The sequence below is a fragment of the Triticum aestivum genome, chromosome 7B (assembly GCF_018294505.1).
Source record: "Triticum aestivum cultivar Chinese Spring chromosome 7B, IWGSC CS RefSeq v2.1, whole genome shotgun sequence".
NCBI lineage: Eukaryota > Viridiplantae > Streptophyta > Magnoliopsida > Poales > Poaceae > Triticum > Triticum aestivum.
Window position 1 is genome coordinate 85,683,419 of NC_057813.1, and position 13,817 is coordinate 85,697,235.

The window sequence follows — 13,817 nt, forward strand, 5'->3', positions numbered from 1 at the left end:
AGAGCTTATCATGGGCTAAGTTGGGACACCCCTGTAGGGTATAATCTTTTGAAAGTCGTGCCTGCGGTTATAGGCATATGGGAATTTGTTAATGTCCGGTTGTAGATAACTTGACACCAGATCCGAATTAAAACGCATCAACCGTGTGTGTAGCCGTGATGGTCTCTTTTCGGCGGAGTCCGGAAAGTGAACACGGTTTCTGGGTTATGCTTGACGTAGGTAGGAGTTCAGGATCACTTCTTGATCATTGCTAGCTTCATGACCATTCCGCTTGTTCTCTTCTCGCTCTTATTTGCGTATGTTAGCCACCATATATGCTTAGTCGCTGCTGCAGCCTCACCACTTTGCCCCTTCCTTTCCTATTAAGCTTTGCTAGTCTTGACACCCATGGTAATGGGATTGCTGAGTCCTCGTGGCTCACAGATTACTACAACAATAGTTGCAGGTACAGGTTGTGCGATGATCATGACGCGAGAGCGATGCTTGCTTTGCGTTGAGTTCTTCTTCTGCTTCTTCGATCAGGGGATAGGTTCCAGGTCGGCAGCCTGGGGTAGCAGGGTGGATGTCATTTGAGTTTATGTTTGTGTTTCATTCGTAGTCGGATGATGCTCTTATGTATTGTGATGTTGTATTCGTGTGGCATTGTATGCCTTAAGTATGTATCCCCGTCTATTATGTAATGTTGATGTAATGATATCCACCTTGCAAAAGCGTTTCAATATGCGGTTCTATCCTTGGTGGGACCTTCGAGTCTCTTTAGGATAGTATCACATATTGGGCGTGACACCTCCTCTCTCTCTCTCTCTCTCTCTCTCTCTCTCTGCTAGGGTAATTCATATATATATATGTTGCTGCTGTGTTGATGTTCATATGAACCCTAGGTGTTCATATCAACCCTAGATTTGTTTAGGGCAGTAGGCATGTTTTTAGCATTTAGGATAGCAATTTTTTTAGGAAATTAGCTAGGGAAATTTTTTATGAAAACGCCTAAACAGTAATTCCATTTAGCTTTAAGGGTATATAAATAATAGTAGCATTTAGATTTAAATTAATAGAGGCTATAAAGAAAAAATAGTTAGCTATAAAAAATTATTTGGACTATGGACCTGAATCTATTCCAAATTTCATTCAAATGAAATTTGAATTATTTGGACTATGGACCTGAATACTTTTGAAGAAATTGGGTGTAGGTACTAAGGTCTTGCTATGGAAATTTTGGTGAGGTCAAAAGGGTTAGAGAAAATGGAGTTCCTAGACTTTTAGCTTTAGACAAAAAAGAAAAGTATTTAGCTATAAATAAAAAACAGTAGCTATGGCATTTAGCTATAAACAAAAAACAGAATTGTTTTTCTTTTCTAAAACTTGGTTAAAGTAATTGTTGCTATGTAAAAAAAAACAAGATTGCTACTATATGATATATGTCATTGATGTTCATTTGCATATTCCATTATTGTTGATTATATCTTTTCATTGAAGTGGACATGTTATATGCAAAATCCTCAATAGTGTTTGCTCATGTTATATGCAACATTGAAGTGGTTCGATTGTGCCCAAGTGGTCTTTTGTTGTTTCCAGGAAATGATGTTGAGTGGCCTATGTTTTGCCGGAATGTTGATTCATTTCCGTTTCGGCAAATTTCAGGTGCTCGATTTGTCCACTTTTTAGCAAAGGTCATGCTGAAATTTTCCGTGAATTTCGGGATGACTTGTGCTACAAACTAGGGCATATCGAGTGCTCGGGATTTGCCGCACCGGGAAGGAATCGACTTTCCTGGAAAACATAGGCCTTTTTTATGTCATTATTCATTTTATTAGGTCTAGAATTAATTGACTAGATTTAATCATAGGAAACATGGCTAGCAACGATGAAGGACAGGATTCTGGTGATTGCGACGACATCTACCTAGCAGCACACGAATATTTGAGCCTTGCCAACAATCAACGGTTGTTGTTGCTGGGCCCACCTGTCTCATCCAAGACCGACATTGAGACCGGCACCAAGACTGGCATTGAGACCGAGACCGGCACCGAGACCGACGCCGAGACTAGCAAAGCCATAGAAACGAAAGCGGAGAGGAGATGTCGACGCCTAAACCAGCTCCTCACTACTAGACTAGTGGTCACAGAGGTGGATGACAGCAATTTTGAGCCTAAACTGCGTGTGGAAGCACGTTCCTACTACGGCAATCAGATAGGCTGCATCGTACGGGCGTGCGCCACCATCAATGATGAGAAACTAAAGAAGAGGCCAAATATGAAGAAATCCATCCTAACCCTGTTGCACCAGATATTCTTGTTCCCGGGCCGTGATGAAATCCAATATAAAGATCCACAGAAAGACCCGGCAATGAAGTAGATAAACAAACGTGCCATGACCAAGTGTAGCGATGCGTTGGCTGCCTGGAAAGGAAGGGTGAAACGCGCCATCGACAAAAAGGAACCATACTCCGAGATTGTGAAGGAAAATCTGACAATCACGCTAGAGCAGTTTGAACTATTCAAGGCGGCTTGCGAAGCCGAAGATGCCAAAAAAAGTCAACATACATGAAGGGGCTTCAACACAGGAACATGGGGTGCCACCACCTCAGAAGCCGTGGTTACGCAGGGAAGAGGTCCATGTGGGCCAAGGAGGACACGAAACACGAAAGTCTGGGCATCCCAGACCCCTTCGCGGAGTTCACTGTCCCGCAGGAGTATGACGTCCTCAGGGCCTGGTACCGTTGGGACCCAGTCAAGAAGGTTTTCGAGACAGACCCGGTCACGACGGAGTTCATGAGACTGGTGGTAATTTTAGTTTCTGACCAATTCGACTGCATGTTTAGTCATATTTGTAAACGATCCTTGTTCCTTTTGCAGAGAGAGCAGCACAGGATTGCGGCCGAAAGTGACTCGCTGTCTGAGGCGTTGGCGAGGCCCAAGTGGGACACCCCATTCAACCGGGCGTTGAACATATTGAAACAACTCCCGGTGGACACTCGGTCATCGTATGGACGCGTGCACGGTGTTGGAGACAGCGCCACGTGGAAGAAGTACTACGCTGAGACCACGGAGGAGAGAAAGGAAAGACGGAGGTTAACTGAAGAAAGCATCGACAAGAAGGTTGAGATTGCGGTTGAGAAGAATTCAGCTAAGACTGTCGCAACAACGGTAGCTGCCGTAAAACGGGAGCTGGCAGTCTTGGTTCCGGCTATCATCGGTTGGAGCAGGCGAAATCTAGAAAAAAGATGCAGCGGACTTTCCCCATGCCGACTTCTTCGGGAGTAGCTCGCCTAGCGTTGCACCAGCACCAGCACCTGCTCCTGCACCGGCTCCCGCATCTACTTCGTATTTAGCTGAGCTCGACGCCCTCACGGTACCTGTCACACCGGCCCTCTTCAATAAATATATAATCTCCCGTTTCTATTGCCTATCGGATGTCTCACATCGCAGACATGTCTTTGCAGGCTGACGCCCCATGCACCATATTGTACGACATCAACGACCAGAAGGTGAATGTGGGGAAGGCGACGATAATGAATCTGTAGGAACAATTGTTTCACAGCCGGCCGATCGCCCCAGACGTCTTCAGGGTTTCCGTGGCCAGTGTCAAACTGGGCCACGAGAATTTGGTTCCTCCAGTACTAGGGGGAGATGACGGTGAGGCCCTGCAGCGGCTTGGCAATTGCAAGATGTGGGTCCTGTTGTGGCCAAAGAGTCTGCTTTGTCTGGAGGCGGTCAGGAGCACACCCACGACCACACAGCCTTCGCAAGGTATGAACATCAGCACCCCACCTACCCAATTAGAGTCGCCTGTCGTGCTGGGTGATAGCGGACTGGGTGAGGAAGAGGCTCCATTAGTCGCTGATGACGTTGCCATAGATGAGGATGAGGATGTCGATGACACTCAACAGTATCTCAATACTGGCGCCACTCATGACGGAGGATCGATGGCTCAGCAGTATGAGTCGGTGCCTGAATTGCCGCCTCCGGAGCCTGAACGTACTGTAGACGACCTTCCACCAAAGAAGCATCGGAAGAGAATGAGGAAAGGCAGCAATAGAGCTGCTGCTATGATCCAGCCACCTCTGCAGCCTCGGGTACAAGACCGTATACCTGTCCCCAGTGCGGTGAAATACCATATCGCCGGTGAACCAATCCTACCTAAGGCATCGGTACAGGCCATACATGGCGATCTAAGGAGACTTCATGACGATGTGTTGCGGGGAGAGAAAAGCCTAATCACCTCGGAAAATCCAGGATACCCACTCTATGTGGTTAACGTGTCGCGGCAAAGGTTGTACGTCGACACAATCCCCGCGGAGAAGTTCTTCCTTCGATTCGATTACATCTTCGACATGTTTCACTTGAAGAAGCTAGATTTTACGTTTGTCCGCCTTTATTCCTTGTACATGAACTGCATCATCGGGATTGAGCAGATACCTTATATCTGTGTCGCTGACCCGTACTTCATGCATGAGAGCTTCTTGGCAGTCTGCGCAGAGCATCGTGAATACACGAGGGACTACCTCGTCAATTTCATCCTCGCCAATAAGGACAAGGAGACGATTCTCGTGCCTTATCATCCCCTGTAAGTCATCCGCGCGGATATCCTTCCTTCGATTTCAATCATTCATTTGCATGATGGAGGCTAATTAATTTGAGGTGTACTTATTTTGTGCAGCAACGGGCACGCCGTCCTCATCATCCTTTACCCCCGATACTCCCACGCTCTTTACTTGGACTCGTCGAAGAACATTAATAAAAAGGATTACACGCACATCAAGTCTGTTCTCGATAGTGCTATCTTTTTCTACGGCGTACGGGGTGGAGAGGTCAAGATCAAGAAGACTAGGAACGGCAGGGCCGCCTTCGGCCATAAGACCGACTTCTGCTGCATCCAACAACCGAGTGATAGTCTTAATGATGGATTCTATTTCATACACCAGATGCTGGAATACAGACGGGATCGGCAGAACCTTCGCATGTCACCTATAGTCGGGGATGCCAATATTCTGCAATGGGCAAGGATCGTAGGAGATATCGATGATCATCAGCTTCGAGCTGAGTTCTATCGCATCCAGCATGAACTTGCCCAAATCATCATGAAGGAGGTCCTTGAAAAAACAGGGTTGTTCTACGAGGAAGGGGAAATGTCGTGGCAAGACGTCCTAACACGCGTAGCGGCTCAGCGTCTCGACCTGAAGCCTTTCACTAAGCTCGGGGACTATCTCCCTAACTTGGATGGATGGCACGACATGCTTGAGTGATTGTCGGTATATGACAATGTGTCCGTTTAGTCCATACTTTATGTATGACGAAACTTTGAGTTATGCATGACGAAACTTTATTTGTGATGTAATTAGACCATCCTCCTCGACTAGTGAAGAACACTCTAGTTAGGGCATTTTGGGTACGATGAACTTTGTTATTTATGCTTATGATATGTTGCTTCTATTTTTGCCAAGTATGTCTCTTTCTGTTGCTCAACTATATATGTTGCATATCATCGACTCATGTGATGATGCAGGTGCATAGACCATCGGTGGCGAAGAAGTGCTACACCGGGAGTATACGACGAGTGGCCGGAGTGTCAGGCCCAGGTGTAGCGGTTTCCGGTTTCCGAGCGACAACCAGTAGTTAGTTTAGGTTCACGCTAGTGCGAGAGAGGGGTACGAACTCATGTACTGCATAGTTCCGCTCTCACTCATAGTAATAGCTCTTCTCGCGTATATCATTGTTTAGATGGATGACGATGTAGTTGCAAGAACTTGTATTGCTATTTTCGAGATGATGATGAGAGACCACTTTGTGTTGGATGATGATTATGATGATGACATGATTTGATGCTATGATTACATTTGTATGTGTATGATGCTAAAGATTTTTTATAAAGCCTGTTCATATACAAAACAAATATGCAAAAAAAACTAATAAAACTAACAGTAGCGAGGGGAGTAGAGTTAGCAGCAGCGCGCCCTTACCAGTAGCGTGTCCTGAACTAAAGTGCTGCATATATTAGCAGTAGCGAGTTGCCCAAAAGCCCACTGCTGCTAGCCATGTATAGCAGTAGCGATGGTCCCCACACGCTACTGATACACGTTAGCTGTAGCATCGTATCAGTAGCGTGGCACCCCGCGCTACTGATACACCTAATACGCATGCTACTGCTAGGCTTTTCCCTAGTAGTGGGAGCATCAACGGGCGCCCCAAGTAGGAGGAATCCTATTTGGGCGCCTCCCCCAATTCAGCATCTCCCCCTTCCTTATTCACCGGAGGGGAAAGGAAGGAGGAGGGAGGAGGCAAGGAAGGGGGAGGCCGAATCCCTCCCCTTCCTTTCCCTCTTCCCCTCTTTCCTTACCCTCAGGTGCGGCCCATATGGGGGGTGCAGCAGCCCCTGCTGACTGCTATGTTTCCCTTCTTGGCCCATTAGGCCCATATCTTTGTCGGGGGGTGCTCGGAACCCCTTCCGGTGACCTGATATACACCCGGTATCCTCCGGAACACTTATAGTGTCCGAATAACATCGTCCTATATATCAATCTTTACCTCTCAACCATTTTGAGACTCCTCGTCATGTCTGTGATCTCACCCGGGACTCCGAACAACTTCTGGTCACCAAATCACATAACTCATATAATACAAAATCGTCATTGAACATTAAGCGTGCGAACCCTACGGGTTCAAGAACTATGTAGACATGACCGAGACACTTCTTCGGTCAATAACCAATAGTGGAACCTGGATGCTCATATTGGCTCCCACATATTCTCTAAAGATCTTTATCGGTCGAACCGTTCTGACAACATACGTTATTCCCTTTGTCCATCGGTATGTTACTTGCCCGAGATTCGATCATCAGTATCTTCATACCTATTTCAATCTTGTTACTGGCAAGTCTCTTTACTCGTTCCGTAATACATCATCTTGCAACTAACTCATTAGTCACTTTGCTTGCAAGGCTTCTTATGATGTGTATTACCGAGAGGGCCCAGAGATACCTCTCCGATACTCGAAGTGACAAATCCTAATCTCGATTTATGCCAACCCAACAAACACCTTCGGAGATACCTATAGAGCATCTTTATAATCACTCAGTTACGTTGTGACGTGATAGCACACAAGGCATTCCTCCGGTATCCGGGAGTTGCGTAATCTCATAGTTGGAGGAATATGTATTTGACATGAAGAAAGCAATGGCAATAGAACTGGACGATCATAAGGCTCAGCTAACGAATGGGTCTTGTCCATCACATCATTTTCCTAATGATGTGATCCCATTTATCAAATGACAACACATGTCTATGGTTAGGAAACTTAACCATCTTTGATCAACGAGCTAGTCTAGTAGAGGCTTACTAAGGACACGGTATTTTGTCTATGTATCCACACATGTATCAAGTTTCTGATTAATACAATTCTAGCATGAATAATAAACATTTATCATGAAATAAGGAAATATAAAATAACAACTTTATTATTGCCTCTAGGCATATTTCCTTCAAGAACTCCAGAGCATCCTTGTCCTGAATCCAACACCAATTCACCCTCCATTCCTCCCATCTGCTGCGCTGCTGGCCGGGGAGGTAACCCCCGTCCTCCTTCTTGCCCCGGGGAATCCAACTTATATTCCCTGAGCGGTGTGATTTGTCTTCAACCCGTGGGGCAAAGAAGTGCCTAAATAAATCCACGTTGGGGGCATCTGTGACAAAATTCTCGCACAGATGGGTGAAGATTGCCATGCACGCCACTGCATTTGGCGTGAAATCCAGGAGGTGGAAACCATATACCGTCATCATGGCAATGAAGAAATCAGAGGAGGGGGAAGTGAGGCCACAAAAGAAGTACGCGCAGAAGAAGCGGTACGCATCTGATGGAACCTTCTCTTTTTCCCTATCTGGTAGAACCACGGGCGCTCCGTGCCCTTTTGGGACTTCCCTTCCCCACATATACGCATACCTTGCGATCAGAGTGTTACCATCCAAATTCGACAGGGAGAAGACCACGTCCTCCCGCCGCTTCTGGTCCTGCTCCTGCGCTCTCTTCTTCTTCCCTTCTGCTGCGGTATCCCGTGCGGTGGCCACCCGCTTCCCCTTCGCACCAGCCATCTTTTCCCCCATCTCGTGAGCTCGCTGGATGGACCGAAGATCTGGCGGAGCCTTGGGGGCAAGAAATGGCGATAGGAGTGGTTGCTTGGCTTGAGGAGGAAGATGATAGGAGAAGAGACAGATGTGAATGAGCAAAGCCCCTTTGCGTTTTCCTTTTTATTGGGAATGGGCGCGGGGGCTGGCTCTTCACTATCTTTTCTCAGAAAGTTACGGTTTCTGCAGGCGCATTTCCCATTAACTGCTACTGTTCCACGACCCCACGACATGCGGTAATTACGCAGAGTGGATGTTGGATTGACTGGTCACCATGACAACCGCAGCGTGGGCAGCATTTCTTTGATGCATGTATGTGCACTGTTTGGGGCCTAACCCAACGTGCTCATCGACAATGATGCATATTGCTTGTCATATTGTTGTATATTGATGTGAAGTGGATGAAATTTTGATAGTATCACTGCGCATAGTCATGTGTTCCTGTGCAGTGGGTATTTATGGATGAATACTTGCTGCATTTTTCTCTACATTGCATGACTGCTTGTTGCAGATTGCTTGTTGGACCATATATATTGATCTACTGCTATGTCATTTGACTAAAAAGGTTGTGTGGGATGATGCCCATTTGAAGAAACTCATTGATATATTGAGAGAAGAGGTTTCAAATGGAAATAGACCATTGGGTTATTTAAGCAAAAAGGGCTAGTAAAATGTTTTGGAGAAAATACTATGTGGACTCTGGGTATCCAAATTGAACAGGATACCTTGTTCAAGGGGAGTACATAACATCTACCGGAATTCCGTCTTCATCGTGACCGTCCACCTCAAGGGAAGTATGAGGTGTTCAACTTTCTACATTCATCCCTTCGAAATGTTGTTGAACGTGCTTTTGGGGTGCTCAAGCAGAAGTGGTGCATATTGATAGTCGATGCTTGTCTAGCGATGGCAGCATAAGTTTAGCTATGTTGAGAGGGGTCATCATCATGTGAACCATATGTGTTTTATATGGTACATGTGTTTTGTAATAATATTATGGGATCATTATCTATTTTATGCAACATCAAAGTATAGTCGTTTGCATATTTGTCATATATCTCCTTTGCAAAATGGTAGTTCAGTTACCTACAAATGTATATATATCACTGCTTTACAGTCAGTCAGCATATAAACAAACTCACTTAGGTCTTAGGGGCATTACAGACAATTCACAGCCACATCTACAATTTCACAGTCGTTTTAACCAAACAACCTACAACTTTTCTATAGCAGCTTCTCCACAGCAGCTTCTCCACGTCAGCTTTTTCAGAATCTGCAGCTCAACCAAACACAGCTTTAGCATCTGAGATGCACATAACCAAATTATTGCACTGTTGTTACAAATGTCACCAAAACATGAAACTTGTGAGTCATAAAAACATGAATTCTATTGCATCTATGCAAACCATCACACAAACGGGGGCGTGTATCAATCCCTAACAGCTGCTAGAGCAACAAAAGTGCTGTTGGTTTTTTTTGGTTATCAAGCAATCTTATTTTAAGAATGCTGTTACTGGCTTCCGCCGAGAAGTAGCCATCCAGTAGGCAGTGGCACATCACCCAACTGCTGGTCCCCTGAATTATCCAATGACTAGTCCAATCACGACTAAGCAGCGAGCGAGGTGCTTGCTAAATGGAACATAAATAAGCAGCGTAATCCCGCGACTAGCTCTCGGCGATCTTTGTCACTGCCTTTAGCTACCTACCAGCCATGAAGCGGCAGCTCGTGGCCACGCTGCTGGTCCTGATCGCGCTGCCGGCGTTCGCCGCGTCCGCTCCGGGCGCCGGGATCGCGGCGCTGCTCACACACGCCGACGCCGGCCTCGGGTTCGCGAGGCCCGAGCTCTTGCGGCGGATGGCGCACCGGTCCAGGGCGCGGCGGCGGCGGCTGCTGTCGTCGCAGGCGACGGAGGCGGATCGGCCGGTGCACGCCGGCCTCGGCGCCGGCGCCGGCGGCAGCATCGTGACGAACGAGTACCTGGTGCACCTGTCCGTGGGCACGCCGCCGCGGCCCGTGGCGCTCACGCTCGACACCGGCAGCGACCTCGTCTGGACGCAGTGCGCGCCCTGCCTCGACTGCTTTGATCAGGGGATGCCGCTCCTGGACCCCGCCCGGTCCTCCACCTACGCCGCGCTCCCCTGCGACGCGCCGCTGTGCCGCGCGCTCCCGTTCACGTCGTGCGGCGGCGGCGGCGGCAGCGGAGGGAGCTGGGGCGAGCGGAGCTGCGTCTACGTCTACCACTACGGCGACAAGTCGCTCACGGTCGGCCAGCTCGCCGCCGACCGCTTCACCTTCGGCGATGCCGACGGCCACTCCGAACGGCGGGTAACGTTCGGCTGCGGCCACTTCAACAAGGGCATCTTCCAGGCGAACGAGACCGGCATTGCCGGCTTCGGGCGGGGGCGGTGGTCGCTGCCGTCGCAGCTCGGCGTCACCAGCTTCTCGTACTGCTTCACGTCCATGTTCGAGTCCAAGAGCAGCCTCGTGACGCTCGGCGCGGCGGCCGAGCTCCAGAGCGGCCATGTCTTCCAGTCCACCCCGCTGATCAAGGACCCCTCGCAGCCGTCGCTCTACTTCCTCTCACTGAAGGGCATCAGCGTCGGCTCGAAGCGGCTGCCGGTGCCGGAGCGGCGGCTGAGGTCGACGATCATCGACTCGGGCGCATCGATCACGACGCTGCCGGAGGACGTGTACGAGGCGGTGAAGGCGGAGTTCGTGGCGCAGGTCGGGCTGCCGGTGATCGGTGCGGAGGCCGGCGCGGCGCTGGACCTCTGCTTCGCGCTGCCGGCGACGGCGCCGTTCTGGAGGCGGCGGGGGCGGCGAGCCGTGGCCGTGCCGTCGCTGACGCTCCACCTGGACGGCGCCGACTGGGAGCTGCCGCGCGGCAACTACGTGTTCGAGGACCACGGCGCGCGGGTCATGTGCCTGGTGCTGGACGCGGCAGCCGGGGAGCAGACCGTCATCGGCAACTACCAGCAGCAGAACACGCACGTCGTCTACGACCTCGGCAGGGACGTGCTGTCCTTCGCGCCGGCGCGGTGCGACGAGCTCGTAGCGTCGGTATAGTGGTGAAACTGTACAAAGGAGTAGTAGAACTCGTAGCACTGATCGGGTGAAACGCGCCGACGTCGCGGCGAGGCGGTAGAGTAAATTTTGTGCGGTCGTGTAAACTGGGCCGTCCATGTAGCTGATCTGACGGCGTAGCCTTTCCAATGGAAGGCCGGGCGCTTCGGTTGTACAGAGTTTGGAAAATTCCAAAGCTAAGGAAAACATGTCCTTGGCACTTAGGAGCGTTCTTAAGCGAGAGCAAGCCGATGGGTCTCAAGGTGTTGCTCCCGCTCCCGCCGGTGCCTGACATGAGGTGTTGCTCTTCTTTAAGCTTGTACTTAACTTTTCTTTTTATTTTATTTTTTGCAAAAATGCAAACGGTCATATATTAAAGTCGATCAACCCTTACAAGGTCATCCTTACAAAAATTAAAAATTACACATGTGTCATTATTGGAGGAACGACACCATCTTTCCTCCTACACTCGTGGACGACGCCGTGAACAAAGCTCGATGTCATCTCTGGTCCTCCAAACACCATCAGGAAAATATTGACGCAACGGCTAGGAAGTCGTCGATCCGAGCCACAAGATAGAAGTGGTAGTGATTTGAAAAATAAACCGTAGCCCCATAGAAGAATACTAGAAGACCACCCCATATCCAGTCAGACATGCTTAGGGGACCTAACCTTACAAGCTCTCCTATGACGCCTAAACTGAAGGAACATCACGCGTCGGAGAAGGAGCCAAAGGACCAAGATATGAGGCTTCGTTGTGTACCCCATCATAAGACGCCTTCAAACACCACCTGTATAACATCAATAACCGGATCCATCACTTCATAAGAGGAACGTCCAGACGATCCATTATCCTCCTTATGTCACTTGTTAGGTGACCAGGACTCGGGAAAACTTTATTCTTGATCCGCAGTGCACCACCATCGTCACCACAACACTGCCGCTAAGGAACCAAACTCTAACCTTAAAAGACCGAACTACAATGCCACACCACAGATCTAGGGTCCCCACGCAATCTCACCGCCGAAGCGACAGGCGGAGGAGGGACATGTGGCCTCGCCGGCTGGGAGCGTGTGAAGCGGTGGTGGTTGTCTACTGTTTCTGGTGGAGAGGCTGCTTAGAATTTTATTTTTTTGCGAGAAAATTTTCTATTTATTCATCTTCAATCATGGAAGTACAACGAACACCAGAAATAATAAAAATTACATCCAGATCGGTAGACCACCTAGCGACGACTACAAGCACTGAAGCGAGCCGAAGGCGCGCCGCCGTCATCGCCCCTCCCTCGCTGCAGCCGGGCAAAACTTGTTGTAGTAGACAGTCGGGAAATCCTCGCACTAAGGCCCCATAGGACCAGCGCATCAAAACAGTAACCGCCGTCGATGAAGAGTAACGTAGATCGAAAGGATCAAGCCTAAAGACACATGAACGTAGACAAACTACGATCTGATCCGAGCAAATCCACCAAGGACAGATCCGCCGGGGACACCTCCAAACGCCACCGGGATGGGGGCTAGGTGGGGGGGGGGGCTTATTCCATCTTCAGAGAGCCGCCGCCGTCTCGTCTTTCTGAGCAGGACACAAACCCTAACAAAACTGGAAGGAACATCTAAGAACACAGCACTCCCGCCGGCAAAGGTCAGGACCAACCGCGCCATCATGGTCCTAAGGCCACGGACACCGGAGGCGAGACGGACCGGCGGCGGCACCAACAGAAGACAGATAAACCCCAAGCTTTTCTTAGGGAGGAGGCGGTTGCGTGATGGGGCAGAATTTTACATACATAACTTTTCTGTTATTAATTTTTTTTTGAGGGAATTAATTTATTAATACGCAAAGATTTTATGAACAATACCAGTAACAAACATCTACTGTTTCTGTAGCTTAGCTATAAGTCGTCGGTCAAAAATCACAGCAGGTACGTCCAAGTCGCCATGCGCCAAAAGGCGCAGTGAAGATGCATTTAGCTTTCGGCGCTTTGTCGGCAGGTCAATACGAGGCCTACTTTGGTGTGCAAAAGGGTCAAAATCTGCGACCTAACTTATGTCCACTGCTACAGGCCCCTAACTCTTTGAAAAAAACATTCCCGGGAATCCGGCGTTTTCATTCCGCACATATGCCGTTTGGGAGCTCATAATCTATGCCATTTGGGATGATCATCTAGGAGGTCGGAGACGTTGACATGCCAAAATAAGGCTAGTCGATGACATATGGCATCAAAGTCCAGGGCACACTATACAGCCTACCTGCCGGTGCCAAATCGCAGGTGTGGGTGCAAGGGCCTTGGGATCGACGACATTAGGAATACTAGCAAAAGAGCTCGTGCGTTGGCATCAAAGTCCAGGGCACACTATACAGCCTACCTGCCGGTGCCAAATCGCAGGTGTGGGTGCAAGGGCCTTGGGATCGACGACATTAGGAATACTAGCAAAAGAGCTCGTGCGTTGCAATGGGAGAGTAAACATAACACACACTCTTAACTGAACAACCGTCACTCAAGATCACAATAGGTCCATCTCCTTTATTTTTGTGAGGCATTATATTTGTGTTGCCGCTTATCCTCCTTCTCACCCTCGCCGGCGATGGCCTCGGTGTTCACACAAAACAACAAAAATGTGTGTTGAATATGGTTAATCCTAA

The 13,817-nt window shown here is 48.9% G+C and overlaps 1 pseudogene; it reads left to right on the forward strand.

Moving 5' to 3' along the window:
• The first annotated feature begins 9,793 nt into the window (after positions 1–9,793).
• On the forward strand, positions 9,794–11,548 carry LOC123159684 (aspartic proteinase nepenthesin-1-like; annotated as a pseudogene).
• Positions 11,549–13,817: the final 2,269 nt, after the last annotated feature.